The 15,269-nt window shown below is 42.6% G+C and overlaps 1 protein-coding gene across 4 annotated transcripts in view; it reads right to left on the reverse strand.

Moving 5' to 3' along the window:
- The window catches only part of LOC115431260 (dentin matrix acidic phosphoprotein 1), a 32,416-nt gene extending 19,890 nt beyond the window's left edge, over positions 1–12,526 (reverse strand). For 2 of the 4 annotated variants that reach the window (XM_030151511.1, XM_030151512.1), the window contains exon 1: positions 12,346–12,526. The gene's annotated coding sequence lies outside the window, so the exon portion shown is untranslated. The remainder of the gene's footprint in view (positions 1–12,345) is intronic. The other 2 variants (XM_030151510.1, XM_030151509.1) reach the window with 1 other exon arrangement.
- Positions 12,527–15,269: the final 2,743 nt, after the last annotated feature.

Consider the following 15,269-nt stretch of genomic DNA (forward strand, 5'->3'; position numbering starts at 1 on the left):
AAGGGAAACATGTTCACATTCATGCACCGCCCTCAGGATTTAAGGGAAACATGTTCACATTCATGCACCGCCCTCAGGATTTAAGGGAAACATGTTCACATTCATGCACCGCCCTCAGGATTTAAGGGAAACATGTTCACATTCATGCACCGCCCTCAGGATTTAAGGGAAACATGTTCACATTCATGCACCGCCCTCAGGATTTAAGGGAAACATGTTCACATTCATGCACCGCCCTCAGGATTTAAGGGAAACACGTTCACATTCATGCACCGCCCTCAGGATTTAAGGGAAACACGTTCACATTCATGCACCGCCCTCAGGATTTAAGGGAAACACGTTCACATTCATGCACCGCCCTCAGGATTTAAGGGAAACACGTTCACATTCATGCACCGCCCTCAGGATTTAAGGGAAACGTGTTCACATTCATGCACCGCCCTCAGGATTTAAGGGAAACGTGTTCACATTCATGCACCGCCCTCAGGATTTAAGGGAAACGTGTTCACATTCATGCACCGCCCTCAGGATTTAAGGGAAACGTGTTCACATTCATGCACCGCCCTCAGGATTTAAGGGAAACGTGTTCACATTCATGCACCGCCCTCAGGATTTAAGGGAAACGTGTTCACATTCATGCACCGCCCTCAGGATTTAAGGGAAACGTGTTCACATTCATGCACCGCCCTCAGGATTTAAGGGAAACGTGTTCACATTCATGCACCGCCCTCAGGATTTAAGGGAAACATGTTCACATTCATGCACCGCCCTCAGGATTTAAGGGAAACGTGTTCACATTCATGCACCGCCCTCAGGATTTAAGGGAAACGTGTTCACATTCATGCACCGCCCTCAGGATTTAAGGGAAACGTGTTCACATTCATGCACCGCCCTCAGGATTTAAGGGAAACGTGTTCACATTCATGCACCGCCCTCAGGATTTAAGGGAAACGTGTTCACATTCATGCACCGCCCTCAGGATTTAAGGGAAACGTGTTCACATTCATGCACCGCCCTCAGGATTTAAGGGAAACGTGTTCACATTCATGCACCGCCCTCAGGATTTAAGGGAAACATGTTCACATTCATGCACCGCCCTCAGGATTTAAGGGAAACGTGTTCACATTCATGCACCGCCCTCAGGATTTAAGGGAAACATGTTCACATTCATGCACCGTCAATGCAAAAGGCTGATTTGGAAAAGCCTGATCAACATCTGATCCACTGCTGCTGCTGCGCTTAATACTGATTCGACATGATCTACTTAGGATCTGTCATTCCTTCTGTGTTGTTTTCTGCTCAGATCATAGATTTGTTGTTTGGTTTCAAAGCGTGCGCTGCATCGTCCTGCGTGTTGTGTCTGGGTTTTTTTTTTAGATGGAATTGATGTTAAACAATGACCTGTTTTTATTTCTGTTCATAAAATAGTAATAGTAATAATAATAATAATAATAATAATAATAATAATAATAATAATAATGGGTTATTGGTACGATACTACATTTCATGTCCCTGTGCTTTGGATAAATGTATAAATATTACTACTAGAAAACATATTTACATGTCACTTGTATTTTTTTGAAGACTGGAGTCAAACTTTTTTTGTTTTATATATATATAAATTATACATAATTTTACATAAACCTGTACTTAGACATAAGGAACCACACAGACACAATAGAAAAAAAAGAAATTATACAACAAACCTACAGACCTATTAAACACAAAAAAAGAGAATACCAGCTCCTCTTTACGACGCTCAGGGCTGGAGTCGAACATTTTTGGTTTAAATGAGTATTTGTGTTGGGATTGTAAAAATGTGACTTAAATATATTTTCCTCCATGACATCAAACTTATGTTTGTTATTTTTTTTTGTAAAACTGATCCATGATCCAACTAATTAAACACATTTTCAACCTTTTATCTTTTGGGTTAAAAACACAGGTGTTTTTGTTCTTTTTCTTCCTTTTGCAGATGCATATTTGAATATTTAACAAAGTTTATAAGTAACATCTGAATGTTCATCCCCTCAATATTTGAAACATGAAGTGTTTATTTAACCCTAAAAAACATTTAAAACCATCATTAACCCTCTCGTGTCTTTTCATCTTTTCAAACATTTACATTCTTTGACTTGATGTTCATGACAGTAAATTAAAACAAGGGAAAAGAACAAAACAATAACCCCAGGTTTTTATGAACTTCTTCAACTTCCACTCAAGAATAAAACGTATTCATTGGTTGTTTATTGAGGCGATTCTGAGGATCAGCTGATGAGAAGGAATGTTTATCATGAAGATGGATTTGGTCGTATCGCCCTGGCAACGGGAAATTATGTGAAGTCTAATTAATACAATAACACACACACCTGTATGTTTACTACTATCTTTAATGCGTGTGTGTGTGTGTATGTGTGTGTGTGTGTGGGGGGGGCAGGTCCGCAGGGGACGTTCATGGGTCACCTGTGACCAGGGACCGGGTAAGTGGAACCAGACCATAGAGACCTCGTTAGTGTGTGTGGAGTCTGGATTCAGATCCACTGAAGTGAAACATAAAATAAAATAAAATGACATAAAATAAAATAAAATAAATAATAAAAAAAGACCCACTGAAGTCAGGTCCATCTGATCAGAGTCAGTGCAGAAAGGTTAGTGGGTGGGGTGGGGGGGTCCAGAGGGGGACGTTAACATCTGGATACAGCATCTCCGATCTGATTTATTATAGATACATGTGTAGGGGTGTAAGAAAATATCAGTTCTGCAATATATCACAGTATTTCATTTCACGATACTGTGTGGATATTAAAAAGTACTGTATGGATATTTTTTAGGTAGTTGTTCAAATGCAGATATGGAGGAGGTTCATTTTTGTTTTTTCTTTTATATATATATATATATATATATATATATATATATATTTATTTATTTATTTATTTAATTTTATTTTTTTATTTATTATTATTTAACACTGTTTTATTAAATTATTTCAATCATCCTAAAAGCACTTTTTACTGTCTGAGAGGCAGATGGGAGTTCCTTTGGAAACTAGGAGAATTAGTAAATATTTTGTGATATAACATTAGATCCTGTTTTGATCTTTTTTACTTATTTATTTATTTAAAAATAAAATAAAAATAACAATAAATAAATAAATAAATAAAAATTTAAAAAAGATCCTGTTGTGATCAGATAAAGTGTTTAGTATTTGTGCAGATTTCTGGTGTAATTCAGTTCTTCCAGGAAATAATCTTAAAACAAACAAACAAACAAACAAAAAATTTCCTTTTTAACAGTATCATGACATATCGTGATATATCATATCGTGATCCTAGTTTTGTGATTTGTATCGTATCGCCAGATTGTTGCCGATACACAGCCCTGTACATGTGTAATGTTTCATGATGTGATACGATTCAAACCCAAATCCTGATACAGAGCGATTAAACACTCTCATGCAGTAAAAAACAGACAGTGGAATTCAGTGAGTTTGATTATTTATTTATCAAATAAACCATGACTTTTTCCAAAGTGTGTTTAGTTCCGTTTCAGAACATGTGCCTCACATTCAGTCAGTGAAAAAGTTCAGACTGTTTCCAAAGTCGTTTTCTTTGTTTCTAAAACTCAACTTCTTCCTCCTTCACTGAGTCCATTTGTAATTTAATGTATTTGTAATAAAACAGAAAAAGGTTCTGTCACTTTAAAACATACCTGCACAAGGTATTATGGGATGTGCTCTTAGATGTGCATGTGACTGTTTAAGGAAGTATCTGTGGTCTGTACTGCAGTATCTGTGGTCTGTACTGCAGTATCTGTGGTCTGTACTGCAGTATTCAGTACAGCTGATCTAGTAAAAGTACACGTTCGTAAACAACATGTGTTCTCCTCCTTCTGTGTCTGTCACATTCACATACACACAGTACAGGATTTATGGGCGGAGCATGTGCCCAGTGTATGGGCGGAGCTCATTCTGTTAGTGCACACATCTGTGAATCCATGGCGCATGTTAACGTGGGTCTGAAGAAAAAAAAAACTTAACTCAAATAAACAGAAACACTTTTAAATGTAAGTACAAATAAATTCTATTGAACAGATCAAATTTTATTGATACAAACATTCGATAATCGATGCATCGCGATATCAGTCCAAACTTTTCATTCACTGTCAGCTTCTCTGTCGGTGCACTGGGATCGTACACGTACACGTATGGATACGTATCCAATCATCTTCCATCCCTAGGGGAAACATCTGTGGTCCTGCCCTGAAATGGTTCTAGTCCTACACTGAGGACGGGACGGACTTTGTCCAAATCAGAAACTGTGTGTCAGACCAAACTGCAGTGACCTGTGGGGTCCCCCAGGGTTCCATCCTGGGAACCTTCTGGTTCAATATTTACATGGTGCCCCTCGGCCAATTAATACACAGTAATAATGTGTTCTACCACAACTATGCAGATGACACTGAGATTTACACCTCAGCAGGAGAACATGGGCCCTGACCCTGACCCTGACCCCCTACCAGACCACTGTGTGAATGCTTAACTCCTTTCTCCATCTAACCTCAGTCCAGACTGAAGTCCTATTCTCTGACCCACATAAATCCACATACAGTATCCTCAGTTATCTGGAACCTCTTCCTTTAAAAGTTGATATCAGGTTCTGAATCTGGGGGTTGGGGCTGCATGATTAATCCGTTTTAAATCCAAACTGGATTTTTAAATTTAGACGATTTTTAAAAAAGGGAAATCGTCAAATCGAATTCAGCTCTCCAGGCCACACCTCCAACCTACGGTAGGCTCCTCCTCCTATCTGTGACAGCGGTCTTTCACAGAAGTCCATGTAACGGACCTTAAATCTGTGATGGACCTACAGTAGTGACACCAACGTAAGCTGTGGATTCAAGCACTGATCCACCAGTTCAACTAGAACCACACACACACACACACACACACACACACACACACACACACACATATCACAGATCTGAGGTAGGTCCACTGGTTTGTACTGTGGACTTCTCATGGAAACAACAAACTGACTTCTGTTGTCTTTTGGAGTTTTACCCAAAAACTGAAATCAAAAATCAAGTTTTTAGAGAAAAAAATCTGTGTTTTAGTTTTGGCCCAAATGGTGCAGCTGCACTGATACTGGAGTCAGATCTGAACTGGAACAGACCCATCAGATCTGAACTGGAACAGACCCATCAGATCTGAACTGGAACAGACCCATCAGATCTGAACTGGAACAGACCCATCAGATCTGAACTGGAACAGACCCATCAGATCCATCCTCATCCTTTGACCAAACACTGGCAGAACCACAGGTTTAACCAGACTTTGCATTTATCTGGACCAGGTTAGACTACTGGAACGTTCTTCTGACTGGACTCTAAACCAGCTGGAAGACAGCTGCAGAACATCCAGAACACTGCTGCTCAGGTCCAGACTAGAACCAGGAGGGACCACCATATTAGTCCTGGTCCAGGTCTGTGCCCTGGCCTCCTGTGGCTCAGAGAATAGACTTTAAAACAGCTGTGGTTCTGTAGAAGTCTGTCCATGGTCTAGAACCAAAGTCCATCTGGGACATGTTGGTCCCACAGGAACCATCTGGGACCTGAGTACCTCAGGGACTGGTCATATGAACCATCTGGGACCCTGAGAACCTCAGGAACTGGTCTTCTGCTGGAGCCCAGAGTCAGAGCTAAACACAGTGAAGCTGAGTTTGGGTTCCATGAGCTGAACTGTGGAACAGTGAGACAAAGGGTTCTATCTGACCTCTGACCACAGAATGACTGAAAGGGTTCCGTGACCTCTGACCTCAGATCAACTGAAAGGGTTCTATCTGACCTCTGACCTTAGAAGAACTGAAGCACTGCAGACAGAACACATTGGAACATCACAACCACTGAGGATTGAACCCATCAGAACATCAGAACCATTGAGGACAGAACACACCAGAACATCAAAACCACTGAGGGTAGAGCCCATTTAGAACATCAGAACCACTGATGATGGAACACATGGGAATATTAGAACCACTGAGGATAGAACTGAGGACAGAACACACCAGAACATCAGAACCATTGAGGATAGAACCCATTAGAACATCAGAACCACTGAGGACAGAACCCATCGGAACATCAGAACCACTGAAGACAGAACACATTGGAACATCAGAACCACTGAGGATGGAACCCATCAAAACATCCAAACCACTGAGGACGGAACACATTGAAACATCGGAACCACTGAGGACAGAACACATCTGAACATCAGAACTACTGAGGATGGAACCCATCAGAACATCAGAATCACTGAGGACAGAACTGAGGACAAAACACAACAGAACACATCAGAACCACTGAGGATGGAACTGAGGACAGAACACATTAGAACCACTGAGGATAGAATCCATTGGAACATCAGAACCACTGAAGACGGAGCACATTGGAACATCAGAACCACTGAGGACAGAACACATCATAACCACTGAGGATGAAACCCATCAGAACCACTAAGGAAAGAACCCATCAGAACATCAGAACCACTGAGGAGAAAACACATCAGAACCACTGAGGATGGAACCCATCAGAAAATCAGAACCACTGACAATGGAACACATTGGAACATTAGAACCACTGAGGACAGAACGCACCAGAACATCAGAAGTACTGAGGATGGAACCCATCAGAACCACTAAGGAAAGAACCAATCATAACCTCTGAGGATGGAACACATTGGAACATCAGAACCACTGAGGATGGAACCCATCAGAATATCAGAACCACTGAGGAAGGAACACATTGGAACATCAGAACCACTGAAGACAGAACACATCAGAACCACTGAGGACAAAACCCATCAGAACCACTAAAGAAAGAATCCATCAGAACATCCAATCCACTGAGGACAGAACCCATCAGAACATCAGAATCACTGAGGACAGAACTGAGGACAAAACACAACAGAACACATCAGAACCACTGAGGATGGAACTGAGGAGAGAACACATCAGAACCACTGAGGATGGAACACATCAAAACATCAGAACCAGTGAGGACAGAACTGAGGACAGAACACAACAGAACATCAGAACCACTGAGGACGGAACTGAGGACAGAACACATTAGAACCACTGAGGATAGAACCCATTGGAACATCAGAGCCACTGAGGACAGAACCATTAAAGAAAGAACCCATCACAACCTCCCAGGATGGAACACATCAGAACATCAGAATCACTGAGGACAGAACCCATCAGAATATCAGAACCACTGAGGATGGAACTGAGAACAGAACCCATCAGGATGTCTTTCACCCTTTTATTTGCGCTGAACCTGTTCAATTATAACTGATCCATTCACTGCTGATTATTATTGATCACAATAAACTACAGTCGGACTGAAGATAATAAATAACTCAATAGAACTTCTTCACACTTGTCGTAACTACGTAATTATTACTGAAAACGACTTCCTGCCGAGTGTCAACACAGTGAGACCAAATGGACCCGAGTGGACACAACCTGTCTGAGACATTTACCAAATATGACATTTGTCCATGTTGCAAAGTTCATTGAAGAAAACTCCAAAACCAAAAACTGTGTCATTTATGTCTAATGTCCAGCTGACCTTATAAAGCATCAAAGTCTGTTTAGGGTTGTCCAAGTGGACGTATTCCATGGAGCCACAGTAATGTTAGCCTAAAGCTAGCATCAGCCCCAGGTTTCAGGCCAACAGTGTTTCCCAGCTCATCACCTTCAGACGTTAAATGTCTGATTTTGAACCAGTCATGTTTAGTTGTTAGTTTTATTGTAAATTATTTGTTTTGAAGGTCAGCTGACGTACCGCAGCAGCTACCAAGGACTGGGCACTGACGGAAGTTACGAAGTTTTAAATCCTTCGTACGTTTCAGCCAACGAGGTCATTGATGTTGTATCTATTTGATGCACGTACTGAGAATTTGAAATTAAGAATATGTTGTGCACATTTGCTTATTGTGTGTGTTTACAGTGTTTTGTCAAATGTATATATAGTTTAGTTTTGACGGCGGATCTGAAGGACACGCCTCCATTAAACTTGTTCCACCAAATCCACCTGTGTCCACTTGTGCCCATCTGTGTCCACCTGTACAACTACCACCCTTTGGAATCCCACACTTTGGTTCCTCCTCCCACCGGATCGACCGAATCCACTTGGACCGAACCTCACTGTCTACATGAAAAGACTGAAAGACAGATATGACTGCTTTGAACAGAACCAGAACCGCCTGGAACCAAACGACTGCTTTGGACGAAACCAGAACCACCTGGAACCATACAAAAACTATTGTTCTTCACTTGTGTCACAGTTGACCTGATAGAGGAGGAAGTAGAATTCTGCAACGACTGCGTATTTATGGTCAAAAATATGGAAGGTGTGAAAAAGGTCGATACATTTTAAAACCTGTTCTCATCCACAGTTTGTTTATTTTGGTCTAGAACTGAATCCATCCAAACACTGAGTCCATTCCATGTTTCCTCAGTGGAACCACTGCTGTTAAACATTGGTTCCACTGTTGTGTTTCACACGGACCCTTATTGTGACGCACATGAGTCCAGGTCCAACCCCCAGGTGGACGTTAGGTCCATGTTCAGTTGAATCCAAATGTGTTTCAGACTGAGCTGACAGATTAGAGGGTAGAGATGGAACTGGACTAGACTGGACTGGACCAGAACCACATCTACACACATTTAGAGACACACTGAACACTGATGGGACTGGGGTTAGTATTTATATATACACAGATATGTTTGTATATACTTTTACTTTTATACTTTTTGTGGTTGTTGTTTCAGGTGTTTGTCATTTTCATGTGTCTGTTTCACATATTTCATCATTTTATTCCTTTAAAAAGTTACAAAATAACACTTTTCCTGTTAGATAATCTTTTAATCAAATCGCAGAAAATAATCAATAGATGAATCAGTTACAAAACTAATCTATGGCTGTAGTTCTAGTTTGGTGAACACATCCATATTTATGGGTCAATTACTGTGACATTGATTTCTATTCAAATCCTATGTATGTATGTATGTATGTATGTATGTATGTATGTGTGTATGCATGTATGTATGTATGTATGTATGTATGCATGTATGTATGTGTGTATGCATGTATGTATGTATGTATGTATGTATGTATGTATGCATGTATGTATGTGTGTATGCATGTATGTATGTATGTATGTATGTATGCATGTATGTATGTGTGTATGCATGTATGTATGTATGTATGTATGTATGCATGTATGTATGTGTGTATGCATGTATGTATGTGTGTATGCATGTATGTATGTATGTATGTATGTATGCATGTATGTATGTATGTATGTATGTATGTATGCATGTATGTATGTATGTATGTATGTATGTATGTGTGTATGCATGTATGTATGTATGTATGTATGTATGTATGTATGTATGTATGTATGTATGTATGCATGTATGTATGTATGTATGTATGTATGTATGTATGTATGTATGTATGTATGTATGTATGTATGTATGTATGTATGTGTGTATGCATGTATGTATGTATGTATGTATGTATGCATGTATGTATGTGTGTATGCATGTATGTATGTGTGTATGCATGCATGTATGTATGTATGTATGTATGTATGTATGTATGTATGTATGTATGCATGTATGTATGTATGTATTTATTCCTTTACTTCTGCTCAGTTCAACAGTTTCTAATGGGTTCAGTTCAAGTTAACCTGAACCCTGTGGACCTGAACCCTGTGGACCTGAACCCTGTGGACCTGAACCCTGTGGACTAGAACCCTGTGGACCCAAACCTGAATCCTGTGGACCTGAACCCTGTGGACTAGAACCCTGTGGACCTGAACCCTGTGGACCCAAACCTGAATCCTGTGGACCTGAACCCTCACCTGGGGCTGGTACCTACTCATTAACTGAGTCCAAAACATAAATATTAAGTATTAAAAACAATCCACTTCATCTGTTTATCATCTTTTTGGGGAAATAAAGAAATAATTCAATGTTCAAATGTTTTTGACTAAAACAAACAAAACAAAACAGAAAAACAAGAAAAAAAAACAGTAAAACTGAAAATGAAATGTTACAAAACTATAGAATCTGTTCAAGTATGTGTGTCCAAGGCCTCTAAAGGTCTTTATTTGGTCCATGTTTGATGTATTATTGTATTTTATTTGTTGTTTAATCTTAGACTCCTCCTCCTCCTTTTGTTTGGCTAAAGCTGCTGCTGCTGCGCGCGGCGCACACACAGTTTCAGAGAGAAGACGGGAGCTCGCGCTCTTCCTCTGCTTCTTCTTTTATCCGTCAAAGCTTCGACGTCGTGCGCGCGCCATAGAAATAGAACATAATTCTAATGAGCAAGAGGATGGAAGGAGGCGCGCTCACGAGGAAGCCAGTCAGCCATCCAGCAGCGAGCGCGCGCATGCTCGAGACAGCAGGTGCGCGAGCCCCGATGAAGGAAAAAAAAAGCTCATTTGCATTGGTAATGAGCTCCTGTGAGCCTCCTCCCCCTCCATTTTGGGGGGCAAAAAACCTAATATGGCGACATGTTTTTATTCCTGTTCGCTCTCTTTTCCCTCAGAAAAAAATAAATAAATAAATAAAATACATAAAAGAAATAAATGTAGCCTATATTAGAATAACACACAGCTTTGTCTCATTCAAGCAGTGATTCTACAACTGGATCCACAGATAGAAGTCACTGTTAACCCACATAAAGTCACCAAATGACATAAAAATACCAAATATAACATTTCTAAGAACATTTATATCTTAAACCTCATTATTTATGACGCGGCTGATTCCGGTTCATGTTGGAACAATAGACTGTCAGAGTCCTACACGTGCATCCAAGCCACATGAAGTGATAATCAGGAGAAAAACACATAATGAGTGATGTGATAAAAGAGCATCAGGGTGGGGGGGAGGGGGGGTTCAGGGGGGGAGGGGGTGATCAGAGAGGGGCTCGCGCTCAATTCTTCATTGAGCAAAACAAGTGAAGCGCCAAATTCCCAACAAACACCCCCTTGTCTATTGTGGTGGAGAAAGAAGAAGCTGCCCCCCCCCCTCACACACACACACACACACACACTCACAGTTCCAACCCCCCCCCCCGCACACTAAACAACATTCCAGCCAACAACAATAATAACTACAGTAAAAACAGTCCCAAATATCCCATCGTTTTCCTTTCAGTGCGCGTGACCTCCTTTCCTCCACATGGACGAACCGTCTGACTGGATGAGTTCCGTCTGTCTGTTCACATGTGCGTGCGTTTTTACACGCGCTTCATCGAAAAAAAATGGCAGAGACCCTCACCCCCGCCCCCCTCTTCAGTGTCTCTGCCTCTGCGCGCGCATTGTATAATATCTTAGGTTTTATTGCACTGTTGTTGTTGTTGTTGTTATTGTTATTGTTGACGCGAATAAACAACTTGGTGCGTCTGCAGACGCTCACACGCACGCATGACCGCGCGCACACATGAACAGATGACAGTCACACATGTCAGATGCACAGCCAGATTTAACATTTGACTGTAACCCCCCCCCCCCCCACCCCCCGCAGCATCATGGGTATAGTCTTGTAACACAGTCCATCCACAGCCGTTAATGTCAGAATTACAGATTTCCCAGAGTTCCCTGTTGAGCGCCACATGAGCATTTGGACTCATTTGAAATGATTCGTCCCCCCCCCCCCCCCCCCCCGACCACCAGGAACCCACGGAGCAGCCTGTGATTGATCCAGCCTCTGTTGTGATTGATCTGAGCCATGTGATTGACCTCAGCCATTTAACTGCAAAACACACACTTCACTGTTCCTTTAACTTAGAGGCTTCATGCACAGGCAGCCGGATCAGCGGCTTTTTACCGCTGATTTGATTTATTTATTTATTTATTTTGGGGGGGGGGCATGCACCGCGCTCAGCGTCGCCAAACAACAGCCCCTCACATTGTCCCCCTCCGCCGCCACTCCGTCTCCGTCTCCTCGCACACACCGGAGACCATCCGACCCACACAAAAAGCAGCCCGTATTTGCACGCGGACCCCCGGCAGACCGACCCCCCCCCCCCCAAACCTCCGCGGCTCCAACTCGCGCTGCTACCTGCTCCATCTGACTGTTAACGGCTAATTACCCGCCAGCTAATCGCCATTAAACGCATTCCTACGACCTGTAGCCTCCGCTGCACCGAATAAAAGGCGTCATTTCAAAGGTGAGAGTCCGAGTGGGGGTCCACGGGTGGATCCGCATCCCCACGGACACACACAGGTGCACAAATCACACAACACACAAAGAAATCAAACTCACAAACCTCCGTTCGTGTGCGTAAATCCGTTTCCAAGCGCGTGGAGAGAAAGGTAATAAGCTTGTGTTGGACGTGAAAAGACGGTGGCAGAGCTAAATCCGACCAGCATCCTCCCTCTACCTCCCTCTCTCTCTCTCTCTCTCTCTCTCTCTCTCTCTCTCTCTCTCTCTCCTTCTGTCTGTATCTAGGTCTCTCTCTCACTGTCTGTCTCGCTCTCTCGTGCGTCTGCGTCTGTGTCTCTCCCTCTCTTCCCCTCTCTCAATATGTCTCCCCATCTCTCTCTCTCTCTCTCTCTCTCTCTCTCTTAACCAATTGAATGAGATAGAATTGGCGCGAGGGGTCGCGCAGCGGGACATTGCGCACACACACGCGCGCGCGCACACACACACACACCTATACACACACACACACCTATACACACACACACACACACACACACACACACACACACACACACACACACACACACACACACACACACACAGATATGCTAAACACAAACGCACGAGACGCCTCCAAACTGGCTTACTCCTTTATGGTTGCCATTGACAACCATGAAGCCTCCCCCCTCCCCCCGTAACTACCTGCTTGAACCCCCCCGCCCCCCCCGCCCCAGCTCAGACCGTCTACACATATAATGATCTACTTCGGAGGTTAATTTACTCGTGGCTGCGGATGCGCGCGAACGTTCATTCATAGGGTTTAAAACGGAAGGAGATGGGCGCGAGACAAAGACACAGGACTGGACTGGACTGGTGTGTGTGTGTGTGTGGTGTGTGTGTGTGTGTGTGTGTGTGTGGTGTGTGTGTGTGTGTGTGTGTGTGTGTGCGTGTGTGCGTGTGTGCACACACACGCGCGCGTGTGGAGGCTGGAGAACAATAGCGCAGGGTGGATGACCCCCCCCCCCCTCCTAAAATATCATTAATTCAGAATGAACTTGAAGGTGATGCTGTTCCTTCCTGCTCTGGTTCTGGTTCTGGTTCTGGTTCATGTTCAAACAAGAGCAGCAGCTATTGATTATTAGCTATTTGTAATCAATGTATGGATTATTTTCTTCAATTTGATTGGATCAACCCTCTGGTGTCCCGTCCATAGAGGTCCTCAAACCACCTACAGCCCATAATATGCGCAGCCTCTGACCAGTGTCACAATCTGTTTCAGTTTGTTTTTGTTTTGTTTTTTACATTTTTTTCTATTTCATCAACTTGATCCATAAACAAAAATACCAAATATTCAATAACTGTTTTATTTTAACCCTTTATATGACAGGTTTATAACAGAAACAAACTGTAGTTTTGATGCAAAAAACTTTTTTCTCCAATATTCTTCATAATAAATGTATTATTTATTTATTTATTTGTTTATCAGTTCCTCCTGTCATCTGTCAGTGATTCCCACCAACACTGGTTCATATTATTATTAGTTTTGGTTCCAGGTCAAATGTTAAATGTGTCAGTGTGTATTTTTATTCACTTGGTAAAAGGTGCTAGTGCAGGAATTTAACACTGATGATGGACATGAACACTGCAGACTGGGGGGCTGCTGCAATTATTGGGGGGAGGGGGGGGGTATGGAAATTCACCACAGACATAACATACAGGTTGATATTGACACTTGTACAGACTAACACCCCCCATTTTGGTGTCAGCCCCCCCCCCCCTCAGATTTCTTGTTCCATATGCCCCCCCAACGGTATCCCAATGCCCTTGGGGGGGGGGGGGGGGGGGGGGGGGGGGGGGCAGTCCCACCCCCACTGACAAACACTGCTGTACATAATTCTGTCCGTTTTCCAGGAGCTTGTTCTGACCCAGACTAGAATACGTAGCAGAACCAGTGGGAACCACAGGGGGCAGTGTGAGCATTTGAACAGAAGGACTTCCATAAACTGCAGTATTTTCAAAGAGTGACTGAGTAAAAAAACTACCCACATGTTTACGACAACTACCGACATATTTATGAAGACTACTGACATATTTACCACAACTATCCTTCTGAATATCCACATTAGTAAAACCACCTGTTTGCGCCATGTTTGTTCTTCTTCTCCTTCTCCTTCTCCTAAATCTTTACTCTTCTTCAGGAGAAAAACTATAAACGTGACTAAAACTAATAAAGACTGAAATGCAAGTTTGGCACAAAGACTAAAACTAAAAGTAAAACAGGCTGAAAAAACAACACTAGTTGAAAATGAAAGGGTAGGGCTAAGGGGGAGGGGCCAAGGGGTGAAATGGGACTGGACCAGTAGTGGCTTTTCAGTGGTTTTGTTCCGCCCCTGTCCTGGGGAAGACTGAAGGAGGCGTGGCTGCCAGTTCACACCAAGCAGCCCCTCCCACCACTGAACATTCACATGTATTCATACACCAGTGTGAGTGACACTGGAGGCAGGAGGTGAAGGGCACATGAGTGGGACTGGAACCGCCAACCCTTTGGTTATGGGCTGAACCTCCTGTTCCAGACCTGGACACGGGTCAGTCCTTTAGTGGACCCTCTGCAGATCCGTCCCATTTGGAGTGAGTCCACAGTGTCCCTGTGCTCAGAGGACACTGTCGCAGAAAAAAAACGTAAAAATTAATCATCCGTTTAGTTTGACTTTTACGGCGCAGAAGATGACATGAGGTCCTTTTTCTGCCCAGGAGAAAAAAAAAAAGCATTAATCTGAAGAAGTTTTAGTGTTTTTATCTAAAAGTGTGTCCCAGTAGAATCCAAAAACCCCTGGATGTAATTCAGACAGAAGAGCTGAGTCAGACTGATCTGAGGTCCACATCAGCAGAAGACCGTTGGACCAGCAGTCCATATGTCCACACAATGAGAATGGGACACACACACACATACACACACACACACACGCACACACACACACACACACACACACACACACACATACACACACACACACACACACACACTTAATGGTGTTAATGTTTTTTTCC

Source organism: Sphaeramia orbicularis, chromosome 13 (genome assembly GCF_902148855.1).
Source record: "Sphaeramia orbicularis chromosome 13, fSphaOr1.1, whole genome shotgun sequence".
Lineage (NCBI taxonomy): Eukaryota > Metazoa > Chordata > Actinopteri > Kurtiformes > Apogonidae > Sphaeramia > Sphaeramia orbicularis.